The sequence below is a fragment of the Pantherophis guttatus genome, chromosome 2 (assembly GCF_059756535.1).
Source record: "Pantherophis guttatus breed Tessera chromosome 2, ASM5975653v1, whole genome shotgun sequence".
In the NCBI taxonomy this organism is placed as follows: Eukaryota; Metazoa; Chordata; class Lepidosauria; order Squamata; family Colubridae; genus Pantherophis; species Pantherophis guttatus.
In genome coordinates, this window is record NC_142064.1 from 113,096,300 (window position 1) to 113,110,449 (window position 14,150).

Below are 14,150 nucleotides of genomic sequence, written 5' to 3' on the forward strand. Positions count from 1 at the left end.
CAGGTTTCAATCCAAGCAGACTCCAGAAAAGATGTCCTCTTTTCTGGACCTTCCAGCCCTCTCTGACTGCAGCTGTCAAAAATCAGTGTGTCTGGCATTTAGAAGTAGGAAAGGGGGTGCCCGTCAGGTGTCATGAAAAGAGCCACTATTTCAAACTGTTTTTTACATATACCTAAATGTTCCTGGTAGAAAATACATGAAAACAATGATGCAAATCCTTACCAAAGGTTGATTGTTGTTTTTTTAAAATTGACTTTAACAGGTAAGTTAAAGAAAAATTGTCCAGTCTGCAGAAATTACTTGCTGCTGCTGAATTACAGTAGTATTGCCCTGACCATCCACCACTGCTTATTTCTGTATTAAGCCATAAATCATAGTTAAAGCAGACATAATCCTTACATATTCATATAATTAAATGCATTATGTATAAACCTACACTGAAGACTTGATTTTTGACTCTTGCTATTGCCTCTCCAGAATTTCAAACAGGGGAAGAGAAAACTGCTTCTTGAGATCAGCTGAGTATCTTTAATTTCAGTCTAAAACGGCTTGACTTTTCAGAGAAAGGAAAATATAGGCTTATGCAAATCAGAATATGATAGTCTCTGGTGGACACTAGGAAAATAATCCAAATGTACGGTATTAGTGTACACATTTTCTGATTAGAACTTTGGACCAGAACACAATTTCATGAAATTCACTCTGTAGAACTGATAGGAGAACAATATTTTGGAGAAACTGCATACTATCTGGGTTCCATGATGGACAATGGTTAAAAAGTGAATTTTTTTAAAAAAAGATTTTCGGTTCTGGTTGCAAGCAGTGGTAATTAAAATCCCCCTTTACTCAGTTCTTTGTTAAATAATGGATAATTCTGGAAAGTTCTTATAAACTTTATCAAACTACTTTTCCTTGTATATGGGCAAGCCATTAGTGCCTGTTACTGCTTTGGTTACCAATACATTTTCAGCTAAAATTCAAAATACTGATTCTTAACTCAGAAAGTCCAATATGGCAATGCTTTTAGATACTTGCTGGACTATTCACTTCACACACAAGTAGCTTTCAGGGCACATATCAACATCTTTTGATTGTCTCCCTTTGAGGTGAAAGGGGAGGGTAAGCAAAGAGGCAGAGTGTTTTTCATTGTGACTCTAGTATTAGTCTCCCTTTTGATTAGTCTGTTTCCTTTCTGGAGGGCCTGGGCAGTGGTGAGATTCAAATAATTTAACAACTGGTTCTCTGCCCTAATGATTTCTTCCAACAACCAGTTCCCCAAATTGTTCAGAAAGTTAACAACCGGTTCTCCCGAAGTGGTGCGAACTGGCTGAATCCCACCACTGGGCCTGGGGGAGTAAAGCTGCTGTGCTTCCTTGAATTTTATCTCTATCGGTTATTCTCAGATGTTGGTAATGTTTTATATTTTTACTATGCAAATCGCCAGGAGTTGCTTTTGAATTTGGCAATATAGAAATTTGATAAAATAAACCCACACACAATTAAATACATTGTCCACTAAATAGCAGGCCAATGGCATTACCACAGATTTATTTTGGCCACATTCAGTAGCCCCATTTACCCAACAGCTGATGCATTTGGCATGCTGTCTTATCCAAATTTTCCTTCTTGGAATGGTGCAGCAGCAGTAGTGATCCAGTAGCAATTTTGCTTTCTTTCTAGGAAGCAATGCACACACACACACACACACACACACACACACACACACACACACACAGACAGAATGGCTATGTTTACCAAGCGAATAGGCAGTGACATCAGCCCATCTACCAAGGTTCTATAAATGGAAATGCTTATTGTTAGAGAGACACAAGGGGAGAGAGGAAAGTTCTGATTCAGCCTCCATGCATCCCAGGCCCAGCCTCACATCATCAGCAAAATTTAAATTCCTAGTAGTTCCCTCAGGAATTGATGAGGCTGTGTGTGTGCCAAGTGACACAATAAGCCTTGAAAGCTACTACTGTTAATTGTGTGGGTGCCATTTCTTTCTAATGTCTCCGTCTAACAAAAATCTTTTAACAGGAGATGGAACATGAGCTCTCCCCAAAGTAAAGTGTTAGTTATTGAAGAAGAAAGGCTTGTTTCCTTTTCCATGTTTATCATTTTTCAAGCTGGTATTAAATCATTAAGATTGATAGAATACAAGACACTGATGTCAAAAGAATCGAGTTGTGGAAAGCACCGTTTTAAAATTTTTCTCATTAATTTTCTATTTTCCTATGGCACAATAGTCTTATGAAAATTTTCCTATGTAGTAAGGTACCACAGCTTCAAAATTGTTACCTTTATACTTTAAAAATGACTATGTGAGGTGGCAATTGTATCTTGGGGTTCTCCTCCTTTCCTCCTAAAGCTTCTGTTAGGATTTATCTCAGAAATGTCCAGTTCATAATATGTGGACCTTGTGCCATACTCGTCAAGTGGCAACCAAAGAATGTGAATATTTCAGCCCATGCAATGACTGGAAGATGAAATATGGGCAGCCAAGAGGGCCTGTAATTTATTAGTATAAATTTACTAGAATAATTCACCCTCACACTGTCCTGAGGACTGGCTAAGGTCAGTGTGTAGTATCTGTCTTTATGTGTTAGTGGAACAAATATTAGTTTTTGGTTATTTGCTATCTTTGATAAAATGATTTTGCTTGTCCCTGAGTTAGATCAAACTCTTGCATAAATTAAGGTAGTTAGTATTAACGGTGGAGGAACCCAATCCTAATCTTTCTAGCTTTGACCCTGTTAGTTCAAGTGGGCTGCTTGTCTTATGTTTTTCATGTCAGATTTTCTTTTATTGAAAAACAGCCAAGGTTGATGTAGCTCCTTGATGACTTGATGTAACCCTCCATTCTTTCTATCTCCTCTTCTTAGAGCAATAAACAGTAAGGTAAAGGTAAAGGTTCCTCCGCACATGTGTGCTAGTCGTTTCCGGCTCTAGGGGCGGTACTCATCTCTGTTTCTAAGCCAAAGAGCCAGCACTGTCCTAAGACATCGTCTCCGTGGTCATGTAGCCGGCATGACTAATGCCAAAGGCACAGGGAGCACTGTTACCTTCCCACCAAAGGTGGTCCCTATTTTTCTACTTGCATTTTTTACATGTTTTCGAACTGCTAGGTTGGCAGAAACTGGGACAAGTAACGGGAGGTCACTCCGTTATGCGGCACTTAGGGATTCAAACAGCTGAACTGCCGACCTTCTGATTGACAAGCTCAGTGTCTTAGCCACAGAGCCACTGCGTCCCCAATAAACAGTACGACGTTTCTATTTCAGACAATCTGAGGAAGGAGGAAATAACTAGGATTGCTGTTTCACAAGATGGACAACAGTGGCAGAGGCAAAAATACGGGTAGTCCTCAATTTACAATAATTCATTTAGTGACCATTCAAAGTTACGACGGCATTGGAAAAAGTGATTTATGACCATGTTTCACACTAACAACCATTGCAGTGGTCATGCATTCAAAATTCAGATGCTTGGCTACTGACTCATATTTAGGATGATTGCAGCGTCCTGGGGTCATGTGATCAACTTTTGTGACCTTCTGACAAGCAAAGTCAGTCGGGAAGCTAGATTCACTTAACAACCATGCTACTAATTTAACAATTGCAGTGATTCACTTAGCTACTGTGGCACAAAAGGTCATAAAATGAGGCCAAATTCACTTAACAAATATTTCATTTCACAACAAAAACTTTATGCTCAATTGTTGTCGTAAATCGAGGACTACTTGTAGTGTTTTGATTATTATTTGGTAATTGAGTTTCAATTGCCATTTTAACATCTCATAGTATCTCAACATAGTGTCACTTGGAAGGTTTTGGGGAAAATAAATGACAGCTGGATGTAGTTCCAAGGAATTGGTGCACTTCAGTGTCTTCAGTGCTGCCTACAGACGTTGGGCCAGTATGTGTGTGCTTTAAGACTGTGGGCATTTGCAAAGTCATTTTGTTATTCCAGAGATCTGTTGTTATCCAAAAATTGTCAATAAAAGGCAATTTTCCTCTCACCCAACAATTGCTTAAAACATTATGGTGGGTATTGCAATCCTAATGAATAATCAAAGGACCAAAATTAATAAAAAGCAAGCATTAAATCAAGTTATTGGAAAACAACATGCAAAAGAAATACAGCCTCAAAGTAGGAATATATCCTTCAACTGTGCTTCCATTAAGTCAATCAAATGAGGGCTACACACTGAAATCTTTTCATGCAACAACATAAAAGTGGTTAATGGGTCAAAGAAAGAGGAGAAGGAAAACTAGGATGGTAGGTTACTAAAAATGTATTAAATAAAAAGGCTTTGCTGTGATTCTGACCTCCTTGTTAAACAGAGCTATAAAACATGCATTTTAGTTTTACAATTAAGAGCATAGCTCAGATGACATAATTTATAAAAACCATCCTATTCAAAACTGTCTTAACCTGGGTTTTTTTGCAGGGGGGGGGGGAGGGAGGTTTCTTCTCTTCTCTCCTTACTGAGCAAAGTGGTCTTTATTTCATTTGGTCTTTCTCATTTCCTTTCTTTTCTGTTATTTCTCCTTGCCTTTGCTAGCTTGCGTGCATACCGTCTCTGCCACTCCCTGCCCAGCAGAGTGACCCTCATAGGAAGGCTGCTAGACTTATTGGCCCTCTGCTTCAACCTTGGCCACTTCTCCCTACCCACTTCCTTCAGGCAGCCCCAACCTCTTAACCGGTCTCCCCTGGCCAAGCCTGGTCTCGCCTTCTTGATGCCCTGCCACTCCAGAAGCCGTGCCCATCATGCAGCACAGGAGGTGGTAGAGTGAGGCTCCTGGATGGCAGCGCTGCTCAGCATGGGAAGTGCAGACTCTGTGGCTTGGCTCATCAAGCTCTGGTGTTACAAGAAGAGATGGGAGTTGGGTCAGGCTGAGGATGGCCATCAGGATAATATCCTGAACCATTCTCTTCCTAGAGTATTTCCTGTGGCTCAGACTGTGTGTCTGTTTATTGATTGACTTGTTTGACTAATGTTATACCTTACATTCTGGAGCTCAGGGCAGTATACACATAATGCTGCCTCCTCCTATTTTCCCCACAACAACACCGTGAGGGAGGTTGGGCTGAGAGAACTTAACTAAAACCAGGTCTATGTCTGACACTCCGCAGCCTGACTTATCCAGGTGGCACCTTCATGAAAAATATCACTCAGGCTCTAATGCAATCCACAGGCCATAATATGTTATAAATGAAGACCAATTGGAAACCATGTACACATTCAGAAACAAGAATGAATATGAATGCATATTTGTTTGTGACAGTTAAATTCTGCTTGTTGTCCATAAGCTATGAACTTAATACATAGCAAGTTTGGGTGAACAAACACACAGATGTGAAGATTATACTTCATTTCTTTACCCAACCCTCAGAGGCTTGTGCTGCTGCCCTGGATTGGCAGGCTGACAACCCCAACATCTGAAGGCAGCCAGTTAGACTTTTTCTATCTGGCGCTCACATAAATGGCCCCAAACCAAGGATAGTAGAAGGCCGTGGGGCTATAAATGACTGGGAAAGTAAAAGACAGAAATGCTGCTTCTGCTTGTACAAAGCAACTAGTCTGCAACCAGATGTTCCTTGTAAGGAAGTAGGTATCACAATGTTACAGCTGTAGGACCAGTTTGGAAAATTATAGGGAAGTAGTTTTGGGACCCAAAACATGATTAGGGTGATGAGACTTTAAAGGAGATATTTCCCTCAGAAGGAAAGAAAGCCTGGAGATATTTCCTGAGGTCAAATTAAAGACTACGCGGATATTTATCCTATTTGATTTGTGGATGGGAAGAGAGGAATGAACTTTTATGGGATAAAGTTGTATTGTTCCATAGCTGAATAAAAAAGAGTAATAATGCTATCATTGTGAATAAAATGGAATCTAGGATTGTTAATTAGTTTATCATGTAGCTTTACTTGTTCAATAACTATCTTTAATTTTGCCTTGAATTTATGATAACTGAATGCAGTCAGTTGAATATTAACTGATAGTGGAGAAATATTTCTTTCAGACAGTCTTGAGTTGGAAAAGAAAATTCTTCCACTAATTCTTAGAAAACAGCTTTGCTTGTTCCCAAGAGCTGGGCCAGCACATTTGCTGACTGATCAAAGCTATCCTCAATTCTGGGTATGGGAATAGAGTAAATTGTTGGTTGAATTTTATTAGTGGCAACTGGGGAGTCCCTTCCATTTCCCAAAACAGGCTAATTTAGGGAATCCATGACGAGCTGTTTCATACATCCAGCTTCAACATCTTGCTGGTAATTCCTATTGTTCTGCTTTGCCCCGTTGAGTAATGGTCAGATTGGTGCTGCTCATTCTCAAAGCAAAAAATTAGTCTCTGGAAAAGTTCACCTGTGCCTAAAGCTCATGGCTGATGAAGAGAGAAAGGAAAAGAAAGAGAAAGAGAAAGAGAAAAGCTGTCTTTCCCATTCAAAACTAAACATTCAGCCTGAACCTTATTAGCAGGAGCATCAACTGAGATGGGAGGGAGCCATTCCAGCATCGGATAACATCAACCTGAGATGCTAACTGATGACTATCTGAAGGGTCCTGCTAGAAAGCCTTTGCCCCACCATGGGATAAGAGCCCCAAGGGTTCTCAGAGGCCCCATTTCTTTGCAGTTTTCCCATATAAAGGCTGAAAATGTGCAGCCCTTGGCTTAAGGCAAACATGTTTATAAAAGTACTGTGGAAACTGGCATCCATGCAGGCCGGCGCACTCCTCCCCGCTCCCCCTCCTTCATTCCAGTCAGCCCAGCCTCCCTGGCCCACTGCTCTTTGCTTCTGATTGTTACCAGATTTATGGATAGCCAAGGGAAAGAGGGAGGGAAAATATAGAAAAGCAATGCAAGTGAGGAAGGATACAGGACTTATAAGGCAAGTAAAAAGCAGGACTGAAGTTGCTACAGCCAGACATTTGGCTTGTTAGCTATAGTGCTGATAATATAAATTAAAGACACACTGCTCACCCTCCTTCAGCTTCATGCTAGATCTGCAGAAGTAAAAAAAAATTCAGTAGGAGTGTTTGGGGTGAATTAGCTCCAGCTAGAGCAGGTGGCAGACAGCCAAGGCAATCTTTGTTTATCCATTCTTATAAAATTAGGGCAGCAAACGTCGCTTTTGTATGATAGAAAAGTTACAAGGGAGAAGTCTAACCAGAATATCTGAGTTCTGTTTCTTTTTCAGTTCTGGGTCCAGTAATGGAGAATCATGATTATAGCAAAGCTACCAGGTCTGGACTGCAAAACTAAGGACAGTTCTGTTCTGCGTCACTGGTCCAATAAAAAACATTTCTCCCTCTTCGACTAGGCATTTACCTTGCTGAGGAGAAATTGATATTGTAACATGCTTTTATTTTATCTGCCCCTTTCTTGCAAGTGGTACTAAGAACAGTTCATTTAGTGACCGTTCGAAGTTAGGTCGTCACTGAAAAAAGTGACATGACCATTTTTCACACTTATGCCCATTGAAGCATCCCCATGGTCCTGTGATCAAAATTTGGATACTTGGCAACTGGTTCATATTTATGACAGTTCCAGGGTCCCAGGATCATGTGATCATATTTTGGGACCTTCTGACAAGCAAAGACAATGGAGAAGTCAGATTCGCTTAACAACCATGTTACTAACTTAACCACTGCAGTGATTGACTTAACAAATGTGGTAGGAAAGGTCGTAATATGGGGCAGAATTCACTTAACTGTTTCACTTAGCAACAGAAATTTGGGGCTCAATTGTGGTCGTAAGTTGAGGACTACCTGTACTATTTCTCTTGCCATCTAGTGATTGCTTGGAATTTTGTGGCCCAGTTTCCCTAAACTTTGAGGTAAGTGGGTTGTTACTACATGAGGCAGTTTGCAGAATGTTAAAGTAGTCAGGGAGCATTTGGGGAAAAACAGTTTCCACCCATGGGAGCTCCAATCTTGCAATTTTTGGAATGGCTATTCAACAGATCTTGGCTCAATTGCAAAACAAAGCAAAACAAACCCCAAACCCAGATGCATTGTGGAGATCTGTTTGGAGGGTAACCCTGAAAAGCAACAAGCAATCCAGTAGGTGTAACTAATAATGATTTGAAACATTGCTGAAGTTCCTGGAGCTCAGTATCTTTGTGACATGGTTCTGGGATGCCTCATTATGCTCTGCAACTTTGCAGATTCCCCTCTTGCATTATTTGAGACAGACATATCCTAGAAGGAGCAGATGCTGCTTCAGAAACACTGATTGCTAGGAATCTTTTTGATGCCAGCATGCTTTGCTTTACAGGGGGCGTGTGCACATCTCTATCTATAAATCATCTAAGAACTTTTAGGAGGAGAATGGAGTTTAGAGCCATGTTTTTGTTCCTGTTATTAATTGGTAGGAGATCCAGTTTGGTATAGTAGTTAAAGATCAGGCTAGAAACCAAGACTTGTAGTCTCACCTTAGGCACAAAGCCATCTAGCTGACCTTGATCCAGCCCCACTCCCCTCAGCCCTGGGAAGCAAGCAAAGGCAAACCCCTTGTGAAAAACCTTGCCAAGAAATCTGCAGGGACTTGTCCAGGCAGTTGGCAGACATCAAAAACTGACTCAAAAATGTACACAAAAACCCCCCCTAACCGATAGACATATATACATACAGCACATAAAATTTTTTTATATCAAGAATGACTGATCCAGCAGCTAATCAGCTTCTTCAGAAATTCTCTTGATACGATTTTAAAACCCCAGTGTTTCCGCCATCTGTCCAATCATATAATTGGTTCTTTCTTTTTAAATTGACTCCCTGTTATAGTAAGAACAAGAATGCATCTATAGTAGATGCTGAACAAACCACTTGCTTTTTTCGGACTAATTGCTAATTGGCAGAAACTCCTGTCCAGCTCTGTAGGAGGACTAATAGTACAATTATAATAAGAAACTTCTGTACTAACCCTGGTATTAGAAAAATGTTCTGCACTGTTTTGTTAAATTTATGCCCCTTCCCTTTCTCTAAAATTTAGTTATTGCTTGCTTAATACCAGTTATTTTAGACTTTAATTGCAATCTGTATAGCTGGTTCACCAGGAAGACACTATTCAAGTTACTAGTCACAAAAAAAACAAGTGGAGACAAATTTAGAGATACACTATTTATAGGACAAATGCCTCTGCTAATAATGGGCATATTGATGGTAACCTTATGTAATTAGCTAAATTTGAATAGTTTAAAGTAATGATTTCAAGCACAGCATTCCATTATTAAAAAGTATTCCAAAACAGAAAGGTTTTCAGAGTACATTTAAGGAACAAAGTCTGAGAAATATCCCTTAAAAGTTGGTTTTATGCAGTGGTCCTCATGGCAGAACTAAGTATCTTGTTGCCAGGATCTCCATCACTCCGGCCTGGGGCCCTGCTGGATTCCTGCCATCAAAGGGGAAGGGAGGAGGAAGGCATTGGGGGAGCAATCCACACCTGTGTATCTAATAGTGGGAAATGGAGAAAGGGAAGTGACAATGGAAAAAGACGAACTCACCAAATCGGCGTGTACCAGGATCTTCAAGGCCGTTTGCCCTGAGAATAGAATATTACCAGTTTCACACCTCAGAGTTTCTCAAAACATCATACTGGCATCACGTGGTCATGGGGGGAGGGATTGGGAGTTGGAAAGAATACCTTTGTATTTTGTATGGGAACACCAGATTTTGCCTGACTTTGCTGCAACCAGTTCCTTCCAGTAAAAATTCCTTTGCTTCAACTAAATGGAGTCACAAGTTATGTTTACTGAGAGAGCAGACAAAGGGCAGGTCTGACATTAGGTGGAATATGCAATCTTGGTTAACCCAGAGAGGATTTTACCTCTACAGTGGAGACCGTGCATAAAAACGTCAACTCAAGGAACAACCAAGAAGAAATTGAAACCTAGGGAGAGGTGTCTAGGAGACTCCCCCCCCCCCAGGAGGACTGGATATGTCTGAGTGGCTGGACAAAGATGACCCGCCAAGACCCTGATGGTCCTTAGGGGTCGGAAAAAAGAGGAGTGGGAAGAGAAAACCCAAGGAGTGACATTCACCTGTGGAAGCAGAGGTAGCCACTGACGTGGAAAGGGAGCCGAGATGGAAGGTCTGGAGGAAGAAAGCAATGAGGAGTGCAGAAAGAGCAACTGGGCAGATTGGATGATGGAACAAGCCATAAAGCTCATGGGGTGGGGGGGCCTTCAAGAATCTTAAAGCACACATAATCCTGGCTCAGATGGGGCAACCTGATGCACATACCACACCAGTGGTGGGTTCCTCCCTGTTCGGCCCGGAGCTGGTAGTGGTGATGATATGATGTCACCGAACCAGTTCTGCCCCCCTGCCCCTCCCGCATTATTCTTACCTTTTATTTGGCCCCACCCCCAATCTATTGCTGCCTCCTGAGTCCCAGCTGATGGCTAGAGGGGAAAAAAACTGTTTAAACTCTTGCGCGGGGCTTCAAAGGGCTGCCCTACAGCTGATCAGTGTTAAAAGAAAACAAATGAGTAGACCAGTGCCTGCAAAAATAAATGGGTAGACCCAGTGGTGGGATTCTACTTTGGTAGAACCCGTTGTTAAGTAGTTAAGCAGTTAAGCAGTTCGGAGAACCGGTTGTTAAAAGAAATCTCCTTTAGTTTTTTTCCACTTTACAGGGTTAATCCTGTAAGGATTAATTACAACATTTGGTGTTGTTTCCTAGCCTAATCTTTATTACAGAAACTCCCTCTCCGGCAGTATGCCTAGATTTACTGTCACTTCCGGTTCCGGAGGCTATTTTTTTGCTTGACTTTCTTAAAGGGGAAGTTTTAAGCTTTTTACACCACTGTTGGGAGGAAAAACTCCCATTGGAGTTCTTCCAGCCAGGGTGCAATCATCAGCACTTTGAAGAAATAATTGAATCCTTTTGTGTATATGGACTACTCAGAAGGCTGAAAAAGTTATTTTTGACTGGTCCTCGCACTTTTAACCAGTCCCTGAATTTACGACTGTCCTCACATTTTACGTTTTTTGCCCTATCTTGTCACCATGGTGAAGTGATATGGTTGTTAAGAATGCTGCACAGACATAAATGTGAGGATGGTCATAAGTGTGAGGACCAGTCAAAAGTGCGAGGACTGGTCAGAAATGACTTTTTTCAGCCCTCTGAGTAGTCCCTATACACATAGCCATGGCCACCCGGTCACATGACCAGCTAGCCACGCCCACCCAGTCACATGACCTCCAAGCCACGCCCACAAAATAAGCCACGCCCACAGAACTGGTAGTAAAAAAATGTAGAACCCATCCCTGATCCACCCCCTACCACAGTTGGCGATGGAATATCCATCCCCGCTGCGACCTCCGGCACCTCAACCCGTCCAACAGCAGTGGCCGCCACATCCCTAGCACTGGGGGTGGCTGCCCGGCAGGGAGTGCTTGCAGCCCCAGCCCCAGGAGGAAAGAGAGCCCGCAAGGCACACACCCCCTGAGTGTGAAGTTTAACAGAAAACCCCAGCAATTGGGATTTTTCCTGGCCCAGGTCAGGACCTACATGGTGGAGTATGGCCGGAAATACCCACTGAAGGAGCCAAGGTGAGATGCATTACCATAGCCCTGGAGGGGCCAGGTGCCCAGTGACCCTCCACACTGACAATGCCCCAGAGCTGAGAAATCTCAACCGCTTCATGGCCACTCTCTGCAAGTAGTTCGAAGATCCCCTGGCCAATTACAAGGGACCACCATCCTGCAATGGAGGAAGCAGGTGACCAAGTACACCCAAGAATTTTGTGAGCTGGCATGCCAACTAACAGATTGGCCACAAGACATCCTCATCAGCTGCTTCAAGGATGGGCTGATGAAATCTCCAGGGTGGTACGTCCTGGTGGTAGAAGAAGAGATCGACCTGGCCTGCAACAAGCATCAGCCAGGACACGGGTGGCAATAGCCCTGCCTGAGAAGCAGGATACGCCAAAACCACTGATGAGCACCCAAGACCTACAGCAGTGCTCAACTGCATGCTTCAGGTACCGAAGGGAGGGGCACCATGCAGCTGAGTGCAGAGCCAGCCACCTAGCAAAAAAAACCCAGAGCCTGCAAAGAAACCCACCAAGCCATTGCTGCAGACCTAGAAAATGGCCCAGGAAGGAGTAAAAGTCATAGAATTTTACCCAGCTCCTAGAGGTGGTGATGGAACTCCAACCAACCCAGCAGAGGGCTCTGGGGAAACTGAGATCGACTCCAATGATGACCCCCTTGGTAAGTGGCCCCATCAACCCAATGACCATCCCCATAGAAATAGTGGTCCAATCCTTAGGACTCAAAGCAAGCTTGCTGACCCTCCTGGACTGAGGTTGTACCAGATGCCTAGTCAACCCTGCCCTATTTGAGAAGCTAGGGAGCAGACTCAAGCAGTTTAAGGTGCCAATGGCCTTCTGTCAGCTGGATGGGTCTGTAACGGGGGGAATACCAGCGACGTTCATCACTGAACTGGTGGAGTTGAGGATGGGGGCATATATTGAGACTTTGAATTTTATAGTGGCCCCTGGCATGGAGAGACCACTGGTGCTAGGGCTAATGTGGCTGCTGAAATGGAACCCCATGTGAACTGGAAGAGGGGGCTATTAAAAATATCACGGACAAACCCAGGGAAAAATCAGAGGAGGGCCCAGGGGGCCCAGGACTCCAAACAGGAGGTGGAAGCTGCATTCCAGGAGCAGAAGGAGGCAAACCCTTAAATCCCCAAAGAGTACCAAGACCTACGTGATGTATTTAGCGAAAAGGGGTCAGGCATGCTCTGACTGTTTCATAGAAATCCTACTGAGGGCCAAATTACCCAAACCCAAACTATACTCAATGACCCTTAGGGAACTGGGTGAGCTACGGACCTTCATTGACAAAAATCTAGAACGAGGGTTCATGCAACCAGCCCAACCCCGGGGAACTGCCATGGTTCTGTTTCAAGAAAAGGAAGATGGGTCCCTTCATCTATGTGTGGACTATAGAGGATTAAATGCTGTCTGCATGGAAAATGTTTACCCCCTGCTCCTAATGAAAGATATGCTGGCCCATCTGGCAAAGGGAAAAATCTTCACAAACTAGACCTGCAAGAAGGATATTATTGAGTTAGGATCAAAGAGAGAGATGAGTGGAAGACAGTGTTCAGCTGCCCCCTGAGGATGTTTCCAGTTCAGAGTCCTCCCATTTGGACTGCAAGGAGCCCCTGTGGTCTTCATGCAGCTAATAAATGAGGTGCTGCATGAACATTTATACAAATTTAGATGATTTTAATCTATACCAAGACTATGGTGGAGCATGTCAGGCTGGTGTGGGTGGTCCTAAAAAAACTTTGTGCTGTCAAGCTATATGCTAAACTTTCTAAATGTGAGTTTCATCAAAGCAAAATTGACTACTTAGGTTATCACATATCCCATGAAGGGATAGAAATGGACTCAGAGAAAGTCTGTGTGGTACTGGACTGGGCTCCACCCTGCACTAGGAAACAATTACAGAGCTTTTTGGGATTTACAAACTTTTATCAGCAATTCATTCCCTCATTTGCACAAATCACTCTTCCCATCATGAACTTGCTAAAAGAAAAAAAAAAGGGGGGGGGATGCTCAAGTCCAGCCAGCTGCTCCAATGGACAATAGAATGTCAAGCAGCATTTGAAAAACTTAAATGCCTGTTTGCAGCCAAGCCAGTCCTAAAGCACCCAGACCCGAACGCTCCTTTTGACATCCAAGCCGATGCCAGTGATATGGCTGTGGGGGCAGTCCTCCTACAAAAAAATAAAATTAAAAAATAAATAGGAGGGGGCCCTGCAACCATGCACCTACACATCAAAAAAAAACTCACCGACACTGAGCATGGGTGGGCCATTTGGGAAAAAGAGGCATATGCAATTCGATGGGCATTACTTACATGGAAACACTTCCTGGAGGGGGCTAAGGCTCCTTTTGAGGTTTGGACAGACCACAAAAATCTAGTCATAACCCACCCACCCTGAAAGCTGTTGTCCAAACAAGTCTGATGGGCACAATACTTTAATCACTTCAATTTCATTCTGAAATACCTCCTGGGGGAAAAATGTCCTATCGTAGCTGACACACTATCTAGAATGCCTCAGTATAATAGATCTAAGCCAGAATAATAGACCAGTCATCCCTTCACACCAA